This window comes from Amblyraja radiata, chromosome 3, assembly GCF_010909765.2.
Source record: "Amblyraja radiata isolate CabotCenter1 chromosome 3, sAmbRad1.1.pri, whole genome shotgun sequence".
NCBI lineage: Eukaryota > Metazoa > Chordata > Chondrichthyes > Rajiformes > Rajidae > Amblyraja > Amblyraja radiata.
In genome coordinates this window covers 75,205,774-75,229,443 of record NC_045958.1, presented here as the reverse complement: position 1 = coordinate 75,229,443, position 23,670 = coordinate 75,205,774, and the positions used below count along the sequence as shown (strand labels likewise).

At 44.9% G+C, this 23,670-nt stretch overlaps 1 protein-coding gene across 5 annotated transcripts in view; it reads left to right on the top strand.

Moving 5' to 3' along the window:
- Positions 1-7,642: 7,642 nt before the first annotated feature.
- Positions 7,643-23,670, top strand: part of apba1 (amyloid beta precursor protein binding family A member 1) — a 150,234-nt gene continuing 134,206 nt past the window's right edge. For 2 of the 5 annotated variants that reach the window (XM_033018113.1, XM_033018112.1), the window contains exon 1: positions 7,643-7,797. The gene's annotated coding sequence lies outside the window, so the exon portion shown is untranslated. The remainder of the gene's footprint in view (positions 7,798-23,670) is intronic. The other 3 variants (XM_033018114.1, XM_033018111.1, XM_033018110.1) reach the window with 3 other exon arrangements.

Here is a 23,670-nt window from a genome sequence, read left to right as displayed (position 1 = left end):
CTACAATACATTAAACATGATTTTAAAACATCAAATTTCAAAAGGTCCCTCCCACACCCTTCCACCCCTCAGTCGCTTTCGCACGCTCGCCGGGTACCCCCGAGGCTGGTGATCAGTGATTGCTCAGCCTCCCCACTTTCAAAAACGCTCTGCGGCCCCTGCAATAGCTGCCTTTTGAAAACTCCGACTGCTGCTCCAACACTAAAGTAGACCGGAAAACAGATCTATAGTGGAACATCTGATTTTGATGCAGATTTACTGGGCATTGCTTTAGATTCTGCTATGTGCAAAGTAGCCAGATGAGCAGATGTGTTTTGGATTTATGGATTAATCCGTACAAATTCTTCAGCTTAATTTGATTGTCGGATTTTGCTATGAAGCTGGCTTCTTACTATTTCAATCCCAATTAATGTAGTGGCAATCTGCCACATTTTGAATGCATTGTACTTTGATGTGTATCTGCAATTTAACACAATGCTTTATTAACGGAGTAATTGTTTGCAGAGCTAAGTGGTAGCAGTTAATATTAGCTCCAAAGACTGCAGATTGAATTGACAAGGATTTGGTTATATGTTGAGGATAAATGTATGTTTTTGGTATCTATATAACTAAAAGTCTCATCTTGACCACTTCCTGTCTGCACTGTATATTGATTTTAGAAAAAATGCTACCATATATCGCTATGATTTTTGGCCATCTTACTCACAGTCCTCCTCCGCTGAGGCAGCCCTGAGGATGTTTCCGATTGATGAAAAATAAAAAGTTACGAATGTTTAAAAAGTCTTGGGATTAGCTGATTGTTCCTCCCGCCTGTCAATCACCATGATGAAGTTAACGCCCCTTCCGGGGGGGGGGGTCAGGACTATAAAACCCCGGATGCCTGGACATGAGTCAGTCACTCTGGAAGATCGCGAGGGAGAGGCCACAACTGATTCTGCTGTGAGTCTACTGAATTGTGAGTCTACAGAACTGTGAGTCTACTGAACTGTGAGTCTACTGAACTGTGAGTCCACGCTTTATGTGGTTTATGTGATTATGTGGGTTATGTGCTTTATGTGGTTATGTGTTTTATGTGGTTAACCCTTCATGTGCTTGCAATAAATGATTTGTTTCCCAGTAATGTGCTTGCAATGAATGATGATATGTTAACCCTTAATGTGCTTGCAAAAATGATTTGTTAGCCAGCAATGTGCTTGCAATGAATGATTTGTTAGCTAGTAATGTGCTTGCAATGAATGATCATTTGTTTTCCCTTAATGTGCTTGCAAAAATGATTTGTTAGCCAGCAATGTGCTTGCAATGAATTATGATTTGTTAACCCTTAATGTGCTTGCAATAAATGATTTGTTAGCCAGTAATGTGCTTGCAATGAATGATCATTTGTTAACCCTTAATGTGCTTGTAATAAATAATTTGTTAGCCAGCAATGTGCTTGCAATGAATGATGATTTGTTAACCCTTAATGTGCTTGCAGTAAATTATTTGTTAACCCTTAATGAAATTAAATGAGTTGTTTTGCCTGCCGTGTGCTTGAAATTGAAATGGAAATGGAAATGAAATGAAATGAGTTGTTTGGTCTGCCCTGTACTTTTGCGTTTGCTTTGCCTTTGCTTTGCTTGACCTCACCTGAAATGAAAGCAAATAGATTGTATTGTTGGCTGGCCCTGCCTGCCCTGTGCTTTTGCTTTGCCTTTGCTTTGCTTTGCTTGAGCTCACCTGAAATGACAGCAAATGGATTGTATTGTAGGCTGGCCCTGCCTGCCCTGTGCTTTTGCTTTGCCTTTGCTTGAGCTCACCTGAAATGAAAGCAAATGGATTGTATTGCCGGCTGGCCCAGCCTACCCTGTGCTTTTGCTTTTGCTTTGCCTTTGCTTTGCTTGACCTCACCTGAAATGAAAGCAACTGGATTGTGTTGTTGGCTGGCCCAACCTGCCCTGAGCTTGACTTGACTTGAAATGGATTGACTTGACATGAAATGGATTGAAATGGATTGTTGGCCCTGCACTAACTGTGCGTGACTTGACCTGACCCACAACACCCATGCTAGTGCTCCAGAACCCCCTCCACCACCACTGGCCACCAATATTGGAATTGGTGGAGAGATGGAATATTGCATTGGGGGACCAGCCCTCCCGTGTGAACCTGGGATCCAACGGGTTCCACTTAGTTTAGTATATAATAAACAGCTTGCATTTATAGATTTTTGTACCAGGGTGTTTCAGAAGTGCACCACCAGCTAAAATTGGACACTCCAACACATAGAGACATTAGGATATATGACTAAAAGCTTGGTATAATATGTAGGCCCGAAAGGAGAAATGATAGACAGTTTGGGAAGAAAGGTAGCATATTGTTGTTGAGTAAAAAACATTCTGCATCAGTGTCGTCTCGCATTGAAACAGGTCATTCAGCCCACTGAGTCTCCATCAACCATTAAACACGTATTCAAATCTAATTTTATTCTCCCCCACACTCACAATTCGCCCCAGATTACCTGTCACCAATGCAGAAGGGGAGATTTGCAGTTAGCAAATTAACCTACCAGCCCACTTTGGCAAGTGGGAGGAAACTGGAGCATCTGGGAGAGAAACCATGGGGACACAGGGCGAATATGCTCACAGACAATACAGGATTGAAATCAGGAATGAACCCAGGGTCTCTTAAACCATGAAGCTGCAGCTATACTGGCTATGCCACCGTTCCATCCCTTTTTCTACACTTTTTTTTTGCATCACTTATGCATGCAATTTATACTTGGATTAGTTAAGATCATAACAGAATATTAAAATTAAAACTATACAAGCAGTGAGGCAGATGGAAAGAGACAGCAAGAAAAAGCTTGACTCAATCCTTGGAAGATACTGTGAATTGACACAGGCATAATTAATGTTTGAATAAGAGGCAATAATTTTTGAGTATTGCACATTTAAAAGAATAAAGAGTGGGACATACATCACAGACTGCAAAGCAATTTCATTCCTGTAAAGGTTAAAATTAACATATTGCAGTAACCTGACTGACATTACTTTGATGGCTTCTCTGCAGCAATAATTCCCTCTGGGACCTGTAAAGTGCTTTCTCTTTTGTGTCCCTGACGTCAGGCCGTCTTGTGGTGCTCATCAGTGGTGAAGTTGCATCTGTCGCCGACTAGGGAGATGCCACTCGATGTAAACAGACACTGACTGAGGAGATGGAAAACTGCAGCTGAGTGACTTCTCCATTGGATAGGACAACAGGGAGAAATGAAGACTCGTTGCAGTTTCCACCCTCCCTCGAATATCTAGCAGGTTATTCCAGATCGCATGACAAGCATTCAGCCAGCCATTTCCCAGTCTTATTCCCCTTCCCTCCCCAATAACCAGAATATGAACAGCACTAACATAATGTAGTTGAAGTGAAGAGAGTCAGATATATTCTAGCGAAAGTTGGATAAATATGTAAGGGACAAGAGTAGTGAGGTTATAATGAGGGGTAAAAGGAGTGTGGGGGGGGGGGGGGGGGGGGGGGGGGGGGGGGGGGGGGGGGGGGGGGGGGGGGGGGGGGGAGGATACTCATAAGCACCGCTACAGACTGCTGGACCTAATGTGCTTGAATTTCTTTGCACAAAAGAAGATAGTGCTGCACACCAAAGCACGGAGTCCATTAGTGTAAAATAAGTGATTTATCAGGAGAGGCAGCATTACTCACTGAACAAACCCTGAGGGCACTATACTGAGGTGGTAATCTTGATACACGTTGTCCAGATGATAAATATTCACTGCCTTTTAAGATCTTTGTGCTCATTCTCCTTCATTTTGAACAGGGATTCAGTGGTTGTAAAATCACTCTGCCCATGGTGGTACAATAAAAACAGAAGTCTTTATTCGATCCCTTCTGATCATCTGTGGCCACTCTTGCTCCATGGAAACAAAAGCACGTTCTTCTTGCCCCCTGTGCAGGAGGGTGGCCAGAGAGGTGGGTGGGTGGGGGGGAGGGGGGTACGGAGGTGGTTCATTATCAACATGTATACTGCATCCCATAGGATCTCTAAAGTCTACAGATAAGTCAGCTTTATCCCAGAGGAAATATCCCAGAGGCGTTTGAATTTGCCCTCCCCACCAATCTGAGAAGGGGGGATGGGAGGAGAGAGCGAGGCATAAGCATCTCTGGAGGTTTAACAAAAGCGCATATCGCACAGTGGTCCGAAAATGCAGTGCTTTACTGACAATTACATTATCACAGAGCTTTGCAAAGTTGCCACCTTATCTTCAGCAATATTGAAGAATTGAAAACTGATTTAAAAGGAGTCCTGAGGTACCAGTATTAATCAGCACCAAGTAAAAAGCATAGCTATTATTAGGTGAACTGTAGATGTAAGTCATATCCTCGTCCGACTATATAGCCTGTTCCCCCACTTGCACCAACCCCCATTCCCCGATAGCCCACCCATTAAACAGCGCCCACATTTCAGCTTTCCCACCCTTCTTTATTCATCAATCCAAGGCCTCTCCCTATGTATAATATCCTCTAGCCTTACAAACTAATTTTGGCCTTTGCTATCAAGTTGTGTTTGATTATACTTTGCTACATTAAAGCTGCTATAGAAATTGAAGTAATTGTTGATAATGAACCACCTCCGTACCCCCCTCCCCCCCCCCCCCACCCACCCAATTCTCTGGCCACCCTCATGCACAGGGTTAATTTACAATATAGCACTCGGAGTACCTCAACGGGAAAGGCAGCATCTTTGGTGAACATGGATAAGTGATGATTTAGGTCAGTACTCTTCAGACTGATGGTGTAGGAGGGAGAAACTTGGAAAAGAGAAGTGGAGGGAACACAAAGCCTAGCAAGTGATAGATGGAAGGTAGACACAAAATGCTGCAGTAACTCAGCGGGTGAGGCAGCATCTCTGGAGGGAAGGAATGGGCAACGTTTCTGGCCGAGACCCTTCTTCAGACTGATGTCAGGGGATGGGGCGGGACAAAGATAGAATGCAGACGGAGACTAGTGGGAGAACTGGGAAGGGGAAAGGGATGGTGAGATAAAGCAATGGCAATCTGAAGTTAGAGAAGTCAATGTTCATACCGCTGGGGTGTAAACTACCCAAGCGAAATATGAGGTGCTGTTCCTCCAATTTGCGCTGGGCCTCATTCTGACAATGGAGGAGGCCCGGGACAGAAAGGCCAGATTGGGAATGGGATGGGGAGTTGAAGTGCTGGGCCACCGGGAGATCAGGTAGGTTAAGACGGACTGAGCGGAGGTGTTCAGTGAAACGATCGCCGAGCCTGCGCTTGGTCTCGCCGATGTAGAGAAGTTGACACCTGGAACAGCGGATACAGCAGATGGTGCAAGTGAACCTCTGCCTCACCTGGAAAGACTGTTTGGGCCCTTGGAAGGAGTCGAGGGGGGAGTTAAAGGGACAGGTGTTGCATCTCCTGCGGTTGCACCAAACGATTTCGGCGGAAAGCAGAAAGGGGTGGAGATAGGAAGATGTGGCCCCTAGTGGGATCCCGTTGGAGGTGGCAAAAATGTTGGAGATATGCTGTATGTGACGGCTGTTGGGGTGGAAGGTGAGGACAAAGGGGACTCTGTCCTTGTTACGAATGGGGGGAGGGGCAGTAAGAGTGGAGTTGTGGGATATCGAGGGGACCCTAGTGAGAGCCTCATCTATAATGAAAGAGGGGATCCCCATTTCCTAAAGAATGAGGGCATCTCCAATGTCCTGATATGTAACACCTCATCCTGGGCGCAGGTGCAGCATAGACGGAGGAATTGGGAGCAAGGGATAGCATAGGAAGCAGGGTGGGAAGAAGTATAGTCAAGATAGGTATGGGATGTAGGTGAGATGGGTTGGATTGCCGGATGGGTGGAGTAAATGGCGAAGGCTAAAAGAAGAAAAGGATATCAGATAATGAGAGGTGGAGAGAGGGAATTTTCAGTAGCTAATTAACTTAACATCCGGCACATTTCAGGACTTGGGAGGAAACCAGAATACCCAGGGTAAATCCATACGAATGCAAAGAATGTGCAAACTCCACATAGGCAGCAATGGAGGTTAGGTTTGAATCGAAAGATTAAGTCAAGTCAAGTCAAGTCACATTTATTTATACAGCACATTTGATTCCTGGGTGAAGTAATTCCTGGGATTATTTGCTGGGTCTGGGAATGGGGAGGCTCTCTATTGGGGTTTGGATTGACCCTCAAACATCAAATGGTATCAGATATTTAATTGCCTTCAGGGAATTAAGTACAGGATCTATACAAATCAACTTGGATTAGTTGCTAGAGATTTATTTGACCTCTGTGATTGACTCTTGAGAAAGATCAAGACGAGTATAGACTCCATTGGTGTTATATCAGTGGTTGGATTTTTCATAGGCAGGATCAGAACTTTATTTTAAAGAGTGTAAGAAGCTTGGGTACCCAGGTGGCTCTGCACAGCAGATACCACTCAAAGCTCTGTAGAGGAAGTCCTGGTCCTATGATTATGAAGTTCAAACTGATTGGAATTTGGATTATTTTGTATAATTTGTGAATGGTCGAATTAACCGTAGAAAGGTCCTGATTGATCCTTTGATGATAAATTAGAGGCTTGATTACCACTAGGTCATCATGAGAGTTGGAAGCCAATGAGTCAAAGCCACTGAATAAACACACGGCACAATGGCACAGCTGGTAGTGCTGCTGCCTCACAGCACCAGATACACAGGGTCAATTGCAACCTCAGGTGCTGTCTGTGTGGAGTCTTCTCATGCACCCTGTGATTATGTGGTGTTCTGGTTTCTTCCCACATCCCAAAGGTGTGTGGGTTCGTAGGTTAATTGGCCTAATTTCACAAATCTTGTTTTTAAAAATGTATTTAACTTTTTTTGTTTATGATGTTATCTATGAGTACTTTTTTTTACAGACTGCTATGCTGCTGCAAGCAAGAATTTAATTGTTCCATTTTTGGTAAATAAGACCATTAAACACTTGACTGTAAAATTCCCCGTAATGTGTAGGTAGTGGATGCGAAAATAAGATAGCATGGAACTAGTGTAAACAGGTGATCACTGATCAGAGTGGACCTTTTGAGCCGAAGATCCATTCTGTATCTCTAAAACTAAAACCCTTGGGGAGAGATTAGACAGATCCTTGAAGTGGCAACAAGAGTCAACAAGGCATGGGGAATGATTGTAAAGAGAAGGAATGAGGCTAGGGAGAGCCCTCTGCATGGGTAGGTGGTTAGATTGAATTGGGGAGAGTGTTGGTTAAAGGTTTGATTAGCCCCAGAGAGTCAAGATTGGATTGATCAACAGGATCTGGTCAAGGCCTGCTGGCCTGGGATTGAATTGACCCTGGAATGAGAGAGGGACCAGACTGATGCTGCAGTGGAGTTGGGGATCTATTAAGTCTTGGAGAGGTCATAAATTGGTTTGAATCGAGGGAGAGGTCAGGGAAGGGTCTCACTGCCCCAGGTCAAGTCTCCTTTGAAGACCAATGTGGCCCAGAACTAGTCTTCTTGCTGCGCATGCGCATAGGTACACAGCTCCACCGCCGGCAAGTTTGCACTGGGCATGCGCGGACGAATCGCTGCCGGCACCTTCACTGCGCGCGCACGCGCGCGGTTCCTGGGACGCCGGCAGCCTGGACCGGGGCGACTTCCTGCTGGAGAGGGAACGTCATTCACTGTGCAAAATCAGTGCGTGTCTGTGGACGAGACGGAGAGCCAGAGCGCAGAGAGAGCTTTGAAGCATTGCATTACATTACAAGCAAACGTGCAAATTGCACGCAATGCAATCGAATTTAGACCTGGTGGGGCTTTAGATATCGCAGGTAGGTCGAAACAAAATGATTGTGGTGAGCAAATCTTTGCAGAATGCCCTTTAATTTTCTCGCTTGCAGGGTGCATTTGCGACAGATGCTGAAAGGTGATGTGTGGGGCGGGAACCTGTACTGCAACAAAAAACATTTAAAGCACAGCAACAAAAAAGAAAATCTTCATACGGTGGCAGCGCGTTTGAAGAAATGACAAATGCACAATCCTCACCTTTATATCTCGTTGGTGAAGATTATTTATGTAGGTTCAGCCCGGTTTACTGTGTCTTGTGAATTTGCAATGAATGGAACATCCAAGAGGTGCTTTATCTTATTGTGGCAGATCAGTTTGTTGAAGGTAGTGCTGCAGTAATGCTTTGTTAGGTTGATGTGGCATCTTGAGGTTAAATTGCCAGGCCTGTGGCTGCAAGAGGAAAGCTTCTGAAAATCATCAGTATGTCCGCGAGTGCGTGTAATTCTTCTGTCAGTGTAGAGAAATAAAACCTTAAATCTAAAGGATGGAGATATCTTAGACTCGAGCATCATTGAGATTTTTCTCCGCGCCTAGTGCACGCCAACCTGTAACCTTTCGGTCAATTCTCCGCATGCCTTCCAAGATCAGGTTGCAGGTATCCTTCTGCTTCAATGGACAAGAGTGTTTAAATATTTGGTTTGTAAATCATAACTGGTTCAACTGCACTATTATTTCAGCAGCAGCGAATAAATGAATAACGTGAAAGGCAACTGAAAATATGTTTTTACAAAATGCATTAACCAACAAGGTGTAAGGAAGTATTTATTTACTGTTTCCAATATTTCTGTATTCGTTAACCATTCAATTCTGGATTTGATTCAAAGAAAATGTTGGATTTCTTTGGCGTCTTCAAGGCAAAATATGTTTCCGAGGCAATTAAATATTTCTGAAGTGTGGTTGCTGTTGTGATGTGGGAAACATGGCAGCCAAAATTGTGCCCAGCAAGCTCCCACCAACAACAGTGTGATACTGTCTGAATTATTAGGAATACTGATTGAGAGGTGACTACTAGCCAGGAGATCCAGGCAAATCTCTCTTGTCTCCTGGTGCCGTGGGCTATATATGTTCCCTTATCAGGCAGAACCTGAGTTTGACATCTCCAGCAAAATATGACAGATTTGACACCAGCCGTGCCACATTGGAGGTCAGCCAAGGTTTGTGCGTTCGAGTCCCTGGAGTGGGACTTGAACCCACAACCTTCTGGCAGTGAGGAGCGCGTGAGTGCCGCCCACTAAACCACAGCTGACACGTCAGAGTAGGAGAGCAGAAGCTTGTACTCATCCTCATTAGTGCCCCGGTGAATTCCACATATGTGTTTGAAAGATTTCTCATTCATTAGTTTTATTCATCCTTTAGCTAGTGCTAGTGAGTCGGTATCTCAGTAGGCCGTATGTAGATGGAACGTATGCTTTGGGGGGAAATGATTGCAGATATGTGACAAAATCAAAATTAATAGGTGACATTTCAGATTTTGACAGTTTGACAATATTCCTTTGACAATAAAAGATTCATTCAATGAATGGCTGATCTTCAGAAATGGCTTCCTCGTTGTCATCTCGTAGACAGGAAGTCAACTACCAGATGTGTGGGACCCAGCACTACCTCTCTTCACCTCTCCACTCTGTGCTGTCAGGTTTCTCCAGACCGGGAAAGGACGCAGTTTTCTCCAGTTTTGGGAAAATGAAATGAAGGGGAAAGTTGCCGAGAGGCAGGATTGGAATTGGAACTGGTGGAACCTGATACACCAACCAGGCGAAGGCTCAGGAATAGTAGTGAGCGACCAGATGTTGTTGAGGTGTCTTACCCTTTGAGGTATTTTGCACCAAATCCAAGAATTTCCCTTGCCCATGCTGTATTAATAAGATCATCCTGCAAGTCAGGTGGGGCCGTTGTTGAAATTGAGACGCAAGAATCTGAAGCAAAAAATTAACTGCTGGAGGAACTCGGCAGGTCAAGCTGCATCTGTGGGGGTGAGGTGACGGAAACGTCGACGTTTTGGGTTTTGAGGCAAAGCCTCAACTGAAATGTTGACAAATTCTATCCCCCTTTTAAGTTCCTCTCGCAGTTTGGTATTTGCTTTAGTGTTAATCTTTTAAGTCTTCTGAGATGTTGTCTAAACCATCAACACTTAAGATCTCTGCGCTCCTCCTATTGCGACCTCTTGCCCATCCCTGGTTGCCACCCCTCACCCATTGGCGAAAGCTTCTTCAGTCCCTAAGCTCATGAGATCTCTCCATGGGCCTTTCTCTCAACTCTTCTTTTAAGTGGCACTGAAGTGAAATCCCGACTTGAAATGTCACCTATCCAGTATGCTGCCTGACCTGTTGTGTTACTTCAGCACTTTGTGTCTCCCCCCCCCCCCCCATAAAGTAGCTTCTGCAGTTACTTGTAAAATGTCACTCTTATTATCTGCCCTCATTTCTTTTTATATCCCTGGGTGTCAGATTTAGATTTTTCTTGTTGCTCTTCTGAAGGGTAAAGGGAAGGGGGGTAGTTACACAAGTAAATGAGGTGTACAATTTGCAAATTATTTTATAGTCGGGAAGACATTTATTCTGTATGCTTTTCTTTCTGATGTTTCCATAGTTTCTTGGGCCTTTTGTAATCAGATATCATCCAACATTCTCCCCTGACCATCGCAGTTACAGTGACACGACCCTAAATCCAGCTTCCACTTGCCTGCTTCATTTGGGGAGGAGTGGAGCCAACTCACAAGGCTATATAGTGTGGGAAGAAACAGCAAATGCTGGTTTAAACCAAAGATAGATGCAAAAAGCTGGAGTAATTCAGTGGGTCAAACAGCGTCTCTGGAGAAAATGAATAGGTGATATTTCGGGTCGAGACTCTTCTTCAAACTGAGTGTATGTCTGAAGGAACTTTCAAAGATAAGGAGGTTGAGACGAAGGAGGGATTTGAAAGCTAGCATGAGAGTCTTAACATCTGGCCTTGTATAACGTGCTGGGTGAAGGAGATTTAGAGTAAGATGGATGTATGAGCTGATGTTCTTGGAAATTGGGTGGTGAGCAGTCAGCCAGGAGTTAAAGGGAAGAGTAAAACATAAAGTGCTGGAGTAACACAGCGGGTCAGGCAGCAAGTCTGGAGGGCAAAGATAGTTGACGTTTCAGATTGGGACTCATCTTCAGACAGATTTGGGGGGGTGGGGGTGAAAGAAAGATGGAAAGCATGTGGGTCTGGGATAAAGCCTGGCAAGTGATAGGTGGACACAAAGTTCTGCAGCAACTCAGCGGGTCAAGCAGGATCTTGGGAGAAAAAGGATGGGTGACGTTTCGGTTCGGGACCCTTCTTCAGACTCTGCCTGCCTGACCCGCTGAGTTATTCCAGCACTCTGTGTCTAACTTTTATATAGACCAGCATCTGCAGTTCTTTGTTTCCACAAGTGATAGGTTGATACAGGTAAGGGGGATTTTGTTTGATGGTTCAGGGAAATGCTGGAGCTGCAAAAGGGAACAAAAGGAAAAGAGGAGACAAAAGAGTGTCAGAAGAGAAATGAAAGACGGAAGGAGAGAAGGGAAGTGAAGGACGAGAGAGAGAAGTAAAGCCAGAGAGAGGGACAAAAGAATGTGGATGGGGAGGGGGGGAAATGGGTGCATACTGGGCATGAGGGGGCACAGGAAAGAAAGGTGGGGGGAAAACGGGGGCGGTGTTACCTAAAATTGAAGAATTCAGTGTTCATGCCATTGGGTTGTAACCCCCTCCTCTCAAAAAAAAAACTAGGTAAAATACTCCACCAACTCCCAGCGCTTGCTCTCTCTCGTTTCAGACACCCAGCTGACTAATTGTTGCTGACACCAGACTGTTCACTCTTTTCAGTTGTAAACATGCGATTAAAATGACAAACTCGTGTGGCCTCCTCACCTCTCTGCTTATCTGGATATTCTGGCTTGTGAAGATATTAATCATACTGTCCTGTTGGCTGGGATGTGTAATCTGTAAATTCTACTTTTGTATATCCATGGGTTTATATTATGAAGATAATGTGCAGTGAAAGGTTTAAATTCCTGCAGGTAATTAGGGGTCTTTCCAATAGCTTCCAATGAGGGTGGCACGGTGGCGCAGCGGTAGAGTTGGTGCCCTACAGCGCCATGGACCCGGGTTTGATCCTGACTACGGATGCTGTCTGTATGGAATATGTGCGTTCTCCCTGCGACCACGTGGGTTTTCCCCTAGTGCTCCAGTTTCCACCAACACTCCAAAGATGTGCAGATTTGTAGGTTAATTGGCTTCGGTAAAGATTATAAATTGTCCCTGGTACAATACAATTCAATTTATTGTCATTTGGACCCCTTGAGGTCCAAAGGAAATGTCGTTTCTGCAGCCATACATTACAAAACAAAAAGACCCGAGACACAACACAGTTTACACAAACATCCATCACATCGTTGTGATGGAAGGCAAAAAAACTTATCTCTCCACTGCACTCTACTGCACGGTGTGTAGTAGAGTGCTGGTGTACGGAGATTACTGGTCGTCAAGGACTTGGTGGGCCAAAGGGCCTGTTTCCGTGCTGTATCTCGAAACTAAAAGAAACTAAACTCCCCTCACCACCATCCGACCACATAACTTCACAGAGTATGGCTTCTCTATATTTCTCTGAAGCATGCCTTCTTCCTGATGGTAGGAATGAAATGAGAGTGTGGCCAAGGTTGGGTGAGTCTTTTTGAGGTAGCGTTTCTTATAGATCCCTTCAATAGTGGGATGGTTAGTGATGTACTAGGCAGTGTCTGCTGCCCTCTTTAATCTCCTTCATTCCTGGCCGTTCGAGTTACCAAAACAGGCGTGATGAGTTTAAATCCCACTGCCATGTGAATTGGGAAACTAAAATTCAGCTGATAATAACTGAAATTAAAAGTTGATCTCAGTCATAGATATCGTGAGACTACTGTAACTTTGTTCATGGACTTTTCTTCCGGGGCTGAAATCCTCTGCTGTTAATCAGCCTGATGGATGTGTGATTCGACAAGAACACCATGGATCGCGTGGTTCCCTGAAGAGACTGTCCGTGTTGTCTGGTGAAAGGCCTCCGCCGGATCTTGCCGACAAGCACCAAGACAAGTGGTGAGAGGGGCCGTTCCTGCACGGTCAGAACCTCACTCCAAATGCACTTTGTCCTGGGACAGCTGGGATGCGGAGCAGACAGTTGCCATCTCTTTGTGGACTGTGTGGATCTGGAGAAGGGTGTTTGGGGCCGTGTTGTGGTTAACCCAGAGTGAGCACGCACATGCGTGTACACGCACTTCATCAACTGCTGCTGGAAGATCATCAACGGTGAAAGATGTAGCTTGGTTTTCCCAAAACTAGTTGGTCTTCCAGTGCAATGGGATGTCCGTCAGGGAATGCTGTTGACTGGCACGTTCCGGATTCATAAGATCATAAGTGATGGGAGCAGAATTAGGCCATTTAGCCCATCAAGTCTACTCTGCCATTCAATCATGGCTGATTTATGTCTCCCTCCTAACCCCGTTCTCCTGCCTTCTCCCCATAACCCCTGACACCCGTACTAATCAAGATTGTAGGAGCATATGCTGATGGCCACACTGACGCTTGGTGCAACCAATGCAAAGCCTTTCTGCGGAAGAATTGCAGCCTAGGTCCTTCTGTCACTTGACATTGGGAGGGCAGGATCCAGTGTGAAAGCCCCCAAACAACTCACATTTGTATCGCTCCCAGGGTCCATAGGAGTGGCAGTGGTTGCCATGTACACAAAAGTGTGATAACACTACTAATGTATAGAACCAATAATACTGTGAACGTATAGACTGAATGACAGTACAAATGACAATAAACTAAACTGAAACTGAAATGTAAAGATCCATAGAGAATGTGGAGAGGTGAAGTTTCAGGCCAGGACCCTTCAGTCTGTCGATCATGTTCTTCAGAGATGCTGCCTGACCTGCTGAGTTACTCCAGCACTTTACGTCATTGAAACTTGACAGGGTGGATGTCGAGAAGAAGTTTACTCTTGCAAGAGAATCTGGAATTAAGGATGACTGTTTAAAAATAAGAAGCTAAGGCAGATGAGAGACAAGATTATTTAGCACTCCATTCCACAAAGAACATCGGAAAGCATCTTTAAGGCAGAGGTTGTGAGATTTTGATAGGAAGTGGGCGCAAGGTTAATGGTTAGAGAGAAATACAGAGTTGAGGTTACAGTTAGATCATATTCTCTTGTTGAATAGAGGAAATAGCCTTGAGGAGCCAACTTCTAACCTTGCTCCTAACCTTCCTAAGTCCTGAACAGCTTTTTCTTAAGAAAATAACTTCAACCTGTGTAGTCGTTCTTGATGGATTGAACCTCTCAGTACTAATATCCTTGAAAATCTTTATTGTGTCTTCTAACTTGATATGATTTTTGTACTCGGGGTGGCTGTGATATGTGGTGTTGCTGAGATATTCTTTGCCCGTAAAAGCATTCAGTTCTTATTTGGGATATTGGGTTGTGTGCTGTATATGAATTGTACCATGTGTTGGCTATGTCTCGTGGATAGGTTTCTTGAGTTGTGAGTCTGTGGAATTCTCTGCCACAGAAGGCAGTAGAAGCCAATTCACTGGATGTTTTCAAGGGATAGAGTTAGAATTAGCTCTTAGGGCTAACGGAATCAAGGGATTAGGGGAAAAAGCAGGAACAGGGTACTGATTTTGGATGATCAGCCATGATCATATTGATTGGCGGTGCTGGTTCGAAGGGCCGGCTGGCCTACTTGTGCACCTATTTTCTATGTTTCTATTTGTCTTGACTCTGCAGACATATTAAAAAAATCTGCAGGTGCCGAATTCCTGACCGATTTAAAAATTGGAAGAATTCAGCTGGTCAGACAGCATCTGTGGAGCGAATGGACAGAAAATGTTTTTGGTGGGAACCCCTCAGACTGAGTGGACTAGCGGGAGGGAAAGCTGGAAAAGTGCAGTGGGAATTGGGCAAAGTCTGGCAAATAATAAAGGGAGAAACAAGAGACTGTAGATGCTGGTTTACACAAAAGAACATAAAATGCTGGAGTAACTTGGTGGGTCATCATCTCTGGAAAATATGGATAGGTGACGTTTTGGGTCGAGACCCTTCATATATCCACCATGATAAATGGATACAGTTGAGGGGACAGAGTCGACAGGTGGTAGAGTAAGTGACAAAGGCTAGAGGTGTAAAGGAGACAAAGGGGGTTGCCAGATAAGGAGAGCAGAGGAGGAGTGAAATGTAAAGAGGGGGTTGTATAAAGGTGGACGGGGATCATGAGTGGGGAAAGGTGGGGGGGCGGGGGGGGGGTAAATGGGAAATATGGGACTTGGGGATGAGTACATGGATGAGGGGAAATGAACAGGGTGACTAGGGTGGTGGAAAATGGTGGGGGAAATTTGTGCCTAATGGGTTGAGGGTGGGAGGCAGCGGATAGGGGAAAGTGGGGGTGGGGGGCTGGATGTTTAGGGATGAGTGAACCACAGAGTTGCAGCGAGAGTGCTCTCTGGAAAAGAATGGGAGTATGTAACTAGTGGGGGGGGGGATTTCATTGAAGGTGGTGGCAATGTTGCAGAAATACGTGCTTGGTATGGAGGCTGGTGGGGTCAAAGACCAGGGAAACTCTATTCTTGTTCCAGCTGTGGGGGTTGAATGAGAGCTGAACTGCAGGATATAGAGGAGAAATAGGTGAGGGCTCCATCTACAACAGCAGGGCGGAAACCACATTTACTAATGAAATGGTGGCGCAGTGCACAGCGGTAGAGTTGCTGCCTCTCAGTGTCAGAGACCCGGGTTCGATCCTAACTACAGATGCTGTCTGTGCAGAGTTTATATGTTTTCCCTGTGACCGGTGGGCTTTTTCGGGTGGGTGCTTCAGTTCCCTCCCACAATCTAAATATGTGCAGGTTTGTAGATTAATTGGCTTCTGTAAATTTCCCCTAATGTGTAGGATGGGGTAGCAGAACTGGTGTACGGGTGATCGATGGTCGACATGGACTCAGTGGGCCAAAGGACCTGTTTCCGTGCTGTATCTCTAAACTCTATAAAGAGGACATCTCAGATGTCCTAGAGTGGAAATACTCATCTTGGGAGCAGATACGGCGCATTGGAGTAAGGGGCGATATACTTGCAAGAGGCATGTTTGAAGGAGGTGTAGTCAAGGAGCTGGAGGAGTCTAGGGTTTGTAGTAGATGTCAGTCGATGGCCTGTCCAGTGTGATGGAGACAGTGAGACTGTGAAAGGGGATAAAAGTGTCAGAGATAGTCCATGAATATGAGGGCAGGATGGAAGTTAATAGTAAAATTGATCCAATCAATTAGCTCAGCACGGGTGCAGCCATGAAGCTGTCATCAATGGAGAGACCGTTCAATAGAAACATAGAAAATAGGTGCAGGAGGAGGCTATTCGGCCCTTCGAGCCAGCACCGCCATTCATTGTGATCATGGCTGATCGTCCCCTATCAATAACCCGGGCCTGCCTTCTCCCCATATCCCTTGACTCCACTAGCCCCGAGAGCTCTATCTAACTCTCTCTTAAATCCATCCAGTGACTTGGCCTCCACTGCCCTCTGTGGCAGGGAATTCCATAAATTCACAACTCTCTGGGTGAAAACGTTTTTTTCTCACCTCAGTCTTAAATGACCTCCCCTTTATTCAAAGACTGTGGCCCCTGGTTCTGGACTCGCCCAACATTGGGAACATTTTTCCTGCATCTAGCTTGTCCAGTCCTTTTATAATTTTATATGTTTCTATAAGATCCCCCTCATCCTTCTAAACTCCAGTGAATACAAGCCTAGTCTTTTCAATCTTTCCTCATATGACAGTCCCGCCATCCCAGAGATCAATCTCGTGAACCTACGCTGCACTGCCTCAATCATAAGGATGTCCTTCCTCAAATTAGGAGACCAAAACTGTACACAATACTCCAGATATGGTCTCACCAGAGCCCTATACAACTGCAGAAGAACCTCTTTACTCCTATACTGAAATCCTCTTGTTATGAAGGCCAACATTCCATTAGCTTTCTTCACTGCCTGCTGTACCTGTAAGCCACCTTTCAGTGACCGGTGTACAAGGACACCCAGGTCTCACTGCACCTCCCCCTTACCTAACCTAACCCCATTGAGATAATAATCTGCCCCCTTGTTTTTGGCGCCAAAGTGGATAACCTCACATTTATCTATATTATACTGCATTTGCCACGCATCTGCCCACTCACTCAACCTGTCCAGGTCACCCTGCAACCTCCTAACATCCTCTTCACAGTTCACACTGCCCCCTTGCTTTGAGTAATCCGCAAACTTGCTAGTTAGTGTTGCTCCTAATTCCCTCTTTCAAATCATTAATATATATGGTAAACAGTTGCAGCCCCAACACCGAGCCTTGCGGCATTCCACTCGCCACTGCCTGCCATTCTGAAAAGGACCCGTTCACTCCTACTCTTTGCTTCCGGTCTGCCAACCAATTTTCTATCCATGTCAACACCCTATCCCCAATACCTTGTGCTTTAATTTTAGTCACCAGTCTCCCATGCGGGACCTTATCAAAGGCTTTCTGAAAGTCTAGATACACTACATCCACCGGCTCCCCTTCATCCATTTTACTTGTCACATCCTCAAAAAATTCCGGAAGATTAGTCAAGCATGATTTCCCTTTCATAAATCCATGCTGACTTGGACTAATCCTTTTACTGCTATCCAAATGCCCCATTATTACCTCTTTAATAATTGACTCCAGCATCTTTCCCACCACCGAAGTCAGGCTAACTGGTCTGTAATTTCCCGTTTTCTCTCTGGCTCCTTTCTTGAAAAGTGGGATAACATTAGCTATCCTCCAATCCACAGGAACTGATCCTGAATCTATTGAACATCGGAAAATAATCACCAATGCGTCCACTATTTCTAGAGCCACCTCCCTGAGGACCCTGGGATGCAGACCATCAGGTCCAGGGGATTTATCATCCTTCAGTCCCATTAGCCTACCCAATACTATCTCTCGCCTAATGAAAATTTCTTTCAGTTCCTCTACCCCCTTAAATCCTCTGTCCTCCAGTACATCTGGGAGATTGTTTGTGTCTTCCTTAGTGAAGACGGATCCGAAGTACCTATTCAACTCTTCTGCCATTTCCTTGTTGTCCATAATAATTTCACCTGTGTCTGCCTTCAATTGACATTGCCATCCAGTGGTAAGTGAGTGCTGCACTGTTAGAGGTGTTGTCTTTTTCATCCACCTTTAACTCAAGGCCTCGTCCGTTTGCTTGGGTCAATGCAGGAGATGATACAATGCCTTGGGGCCAGTATTAATTCCTCTGCCAACATCTCTAAAACAATTTAACTGATCAACATTGCAGTATTGTTTTTGGGAGCTTACTGTGTATAATTTAGCTGCCAATGTTCTAGCATTACAGCAATGACCACGCTTCAAAAGGTGCTTAATTGACTATAAAGCAAGTTTGGATTCCTTGTGGTTGTGAAAAGTGCTGTGTAAATCATCTATTTGTTTGCCATTTTTTATTCATTTGCCTAGTTGTTTTGCCTCGGGGCACATATAGTCATTAGACCTTTGAATTCCAATCAAATAGAAAGTTAAAGGTTGCTAAATCCTTGAGAGATTTAACTCGGAGTAAGAATCTATATAAGATTTTACTTTGCTTTCTGGGGCAGTGAATGTGTTCCCAAGTGGTACATTTATCATGTCTTCTCTGCTCTAATAACTGTTCTGGCCAATGGCCTTCATGAGCCGTTGATTAATAATTACGGAGAACCATTGATGATATCTGAAGGTTGCTAATTCTTCTGGAGAGCCCCATTGTTGCTGGTCTTGCATCGTAATTGGCATTTAAGAAAGAAATAACTTAACTGTAAAGACAGGTTGAGCCTGCCTGAATACCGTATGAGTAACAGTGTTACATAGACGAAGCAGCCTGGTGCAGCTAGTAGCAAAGCAGAGTATAATCCTGACCTCCGGCAAGGACTAAGTGGCGTTTGCACATTTCACCTACCTGGGTTTCCTCCGGTTGCTTTGGTTTCCTCCCACATCACATAGATGTATGAGTTGGGAGGTTAATTGGCCGTTGTAACTTGACCATAGCAGGTGAGTAGTAGAAATTGGAGAGAGTTGATGGGAATATGGGGAGAATAAAATGCGTTTGGATTCAATGTGCCTATTACCATGCTGCATGGGGAATGCAACTGCACTTATATAAAGAGGCAGCTATGATGGGCTGAAAGAGTGCAGGACAGGAATCTGATTGTGTATGGCAGTTTTCACTCAGAAAGCCTTTGATATCATCAAATCATCTTTTTGTTCTTTGGTCAAAGTTGTAATATGGGAATTATGATAGTTAATTTGAGCTCAGCAGCAACAATATATTTGCCTTTAATTGATGTGAAAGAGTCGTACAGTGTGGAAACAGGCCCTTCGGCCCAACTTTCCCACACCGACCAACATGTCCGATCTACATTAGTCCCACCTGTCTGCGTATGGTCCATATCCCTCTAAACCTGACCTATCCATGTACCTGTCCAAACAGTTCTTAAACGTAGCGATAGTACCTGCCTCAACCACCTTCTCTGGCAACTCGTTCCATACACCCACCACCCTTTGTGTGAAAATATGTACCCCTCGGGTTCCTATTAAAAAAGGTCAGCAGCTCCTTTGGGCCAGAGGAGTTGATGTTGATCGAGCAATAAATATTGACCAGAACATTGAGAAAATCCCAGTTTCTGAATAACGCCCGGGGTTACCGTATGTCAATCAGAGATGGGAAGACATTACGGTTTAATATTTCATTTGAACGGTGGTCTGTTCAACTGTGCTGCAATCCCTCAGGACCGCACTGGGATTTCTGTCTGGATATTCTACTTTCGCCTCTGGAATGAGACTTGAAGTAAACAACTGCTAACACAAGGGCAACATAGACTACGGTCCTGCACGCTGTTGCTGACGTGACACTTTCATTTCTACATCATTTTAAGCAAAGTTTAGAAAGAATGAGGGCAGTAAGTGCAGTCCTGGTCACAGAGGTAGCTTCCAAGGGCTCTGTCCATCAAGACCTGCTGGAGATTCCGGTTGCCAGCCATTTTAATTCCCATCCCCATTCCTGTCCCCAAAGCGACCTGTCTGTTCTTGGCCTCCTCCACTGCCAGAGAGAGAGAGAGGCCACACGCACACTGGAAGGATAGCACCTTTAATCCTGCTTGGTAGCTTACAATCCATCAGAATGAACATTGAATTTCTCAATTTCAAATGTTACCCCCTCCACCCCACTCCCCTCTCTTTCCACCCCTATCCACATTCAGGTGCATGCTCATTTTAATCATCCCGTCACCCTGGTCCTTTCTCCTCCTCCTTATGGTCATCTTCCACCCCTCCCAAATACGAGGTCTCCATTTCCCTTTTATCACTGAGTTTCCCCCTCCTCCTCGCCCCTTCAATAATACTTTATTGTCACATGTACTTAGGTACAGTGAAATGCTTTGTTTTGCATACAACCCGGTAAAATCATACCTCACCTCACCTAGGCAGTACACACCTAGGCAGTACACACCTAGGCAGTACACACCTAGGCAGTACACACCTAGGCAGTACACACCTAGGCAGTACACACCTAGGCAGTACACACCTAGGCAGTACACACCTAGGCAGTACACACCTAGGCAGTACACACCTAGGCAGTACACGGAAGTCACCACATTTCTGGCGCTGGCAAAGTTATAAAACGTTAATCAAACAGTTCCACCTGTATCCGTCCCTCTGGCTTTAAACCCCACTCCACTTCTTTCCTTACCTGACGCACTTTTGGCTCCTTTTCACCTCTTGCCTTTGTTATTATCTCCATCCATCTGCCAATTACCATCCCCTTCACCTATATCCACATTACTTGCCAAGCTTTGCCCCTCCCCAACTATTTTCCAGCTTTCTAACCCCTATTCATGGTACATGGATAGAAAAGGTTTAGAGGATATGTGCCAAAAGCAGGCAGGTGGGACTAGGGTAGGTGGGGCATCTTGGTGGGCAGGGGCAGGTTGGGCTGAAGATATGACTGATTACTCCATGAGGGGTCCAGACCCGAAATGTCATCTTTCCATTTCCTCCATAAGTGTTACCTGACCCGCTGAGTTCCTCCAGCACTTTTATTTGCTCAAGGTTCCAGCATTTGTGGTTTCTTGACCAGAACCTCTCAGGCTTGTTCATTTGTTCACAAGTGATTGAGTTTCCATGATGGTTGCCTGTTGTTTTACAGAAGATGGTTCAGGCATTTTATACATTCTGCACCAGAAGTTTCTGGTTATGGTGTTATTGGAAAATTGGGTGCTAATTTGATTGGAAATTGCACCCGTCTTTTCTAAGGTTCTCCAGGATAGGATTTACTTGCATTTGGAAGAGAACGTGATAATTAAGGACTGACAGCATGAATTTGTTCATGTGACGATTCCATTTTTTGAGGAGGTGATGAAGGTGATTGATGAGAAGGCGGCAGTAGATTTTGTTGACATAGATTTTCATGAGGCATTTTGATAAAGACTTTGATGGTAGGCTGATCCAGAAGATTGAGATGCATGGCATCCACAATGACTTTTGATTCTGAACACGCATACTTATAGAGTTTAGTTTAGCTTATTGTCGTGTGTATGGACGGACAGTGTAAAGCTTTTTTTTTTGCATGCGATCCAGTCAGCGGAAATTTTACAATGAAGCCGTCCACACTGTACAGATAAAGGGAATAACGTTTAGCGCAAGATAAAGTTCGATTAAAGATAGTCCGAGAGTTTCCAATGAGGTAGGTGGTAGGTCAGGATCGCTCTCCAGTTGGTGATAGGATAGTCCAGTTGCCTGATAACAGCTGGAAAGAAACTGTCCCTGAATCTGGGGGTGTGCGTTTTCACACGTCAATACCTCTTGCCTGATGGGAGAGGGGAGATGAGGGAGTGTCTGGGGTGAGACTCGTCCTTGATTATGCTGTTGTCCTTGCCGAGGCAGCATGGTGTAGATGGAGTCAATGGAAGGGAGGTTGGTTTGCATGATCGTCTGGGCTGCGCCACAATTCTCTGCAATTTTGGTTGGTCTTGGCTGGAGGTGTTCCCAAACCATGGTGCGATGCATTCCAATAAAATACTTCCTACGGCGCATATGTTGAATTTGATGAGAGTTGTTTGGGACCTGAGCCTTCCAAGGATGTAGAGGTGTTGTCGTGCTTTCTTGGCCAATGCTTCAACATAGCTGGTCCAGGACAAGTTGCAGGTGAATTTACTCCTAGGAACTTGAAGCTTTCAACCATCTCTATTTTGGCACCGTCAAGGTATGTGTACCACCTCGCTTCCTGAAGTTAATCACAATCTCTTTAGACTCGCTGACATTGAGGGAAATGTTGTTGCCTTGTTTGCAGGTTATGAAGTTCTCAGTCTCCTTCCTCGTTAGTTGATATCTGGCCCACAATGGTAGGGCCAGATATCTGCAAACACCTCTGCATTTAGAAGAGAGAGGGTAGTGACGTTGGGTCTTATTCTCGTTGGTGAGAAAGATTGTCGTAGGACACATCGGGATATAAATCAGTTACACATATCAGCAGAGAAGAGGCAGGTGGCGTTTAATGCAAGCAAGAGTGTGGTGATGCACTTTGGGAGGTTGAATGTATGAAATAAATATTCAGTTAATGGCAACAATTAACAGTATTGATGTACAGTGGATCTTGGGGTCCAAGTCCAAAGCCCCCTGAAAGTGGCAACTTAATTAGATAGGGTGGTAAAGAAGATATCTGTTATGCTTGTCTTCATTGGTTGGGGCATTGCGTTTAAGAGTCGGAAAATCACGTTGCAGCTTAATAAAACTTTATTGATTATCGGTTAGGCCGCATTCAAGGTATTGTGTGCCATTCTGCACGCCGCATTACAGGAAGGATAGAAACATAGACAATAGGAGCAGGCCATTCGGCCCTTCGAGCCAGCACTGCCATTCAGTATGATCGGTCATTCTAAATCAGTAACCCCGTTCCTGCTTTCTCCCCTTTTCCCTAGCTTTGGCAAGGATGCCGAGGAGGTTTACCAGAATGCTGCCTTAATTAGAGGGTAACAGCCATAAGTAGAGGTTGGACAAGCATGGATTGTTTTCTGTAGAAAGTCAGGTGTTGAGAGCAGACCCAGACCTTTTTCCCTGGGTGGAGATGTCAAAGACCAGAAGACATGGCTTTAAGATTAGATGGGGAACATTTATAGGAGATGTGTGGGGCAAGTCTTTTTTTTACACATAGAGTGGTGTGTGCCTGGAGCACACTGTCAGTGGTGGTGGTGGAAGCAGACACGATCATGGTGTTTTAGATGCTTTTAGGTGGGTACATGGATATGCTGGGAAAGGGGGTGATATGGATCACAGGCAGCTCGAGAAGATTAATTTAACTTAGCATCATGTTCGGCACGGACATTATGGACTGAAGAGGCTGTTCATGTCTTGTGCTATATCTTGGCTCACCACTTTGCTTTTGTTGGCAGCAGGATGATGGTGGTCTTTTTGCAGCATGTGGGAACTCATTCTCTCTCTCATGTACATCCTCCCCATTAAATCTCTTTCCACCCACCTACATGGGGGGTATTTACGACATCCAATTAACACACTTGTGCATCTTGGGATGTGGGAGGAAACGCAGTTCTGGGGAGTATGTGCAGACTCTACACAGACACGACCTGTTTTGCTGGAGTTGAGTGGTGGCAGCAGCACTACCTTCTGCACCATCATGTCACCGTAACCGTGTAATAACGTCCCCCTTCAATCTTCATACTACCTATGTGTTATTTTCTTACAGTGTCACCATGTAGCAAAACGGAGCATTCACATTTTTAATTCTTGCACAGTTTCCCTTCGTTGAAAACTTCCATTAGATCTTTATTTGACCT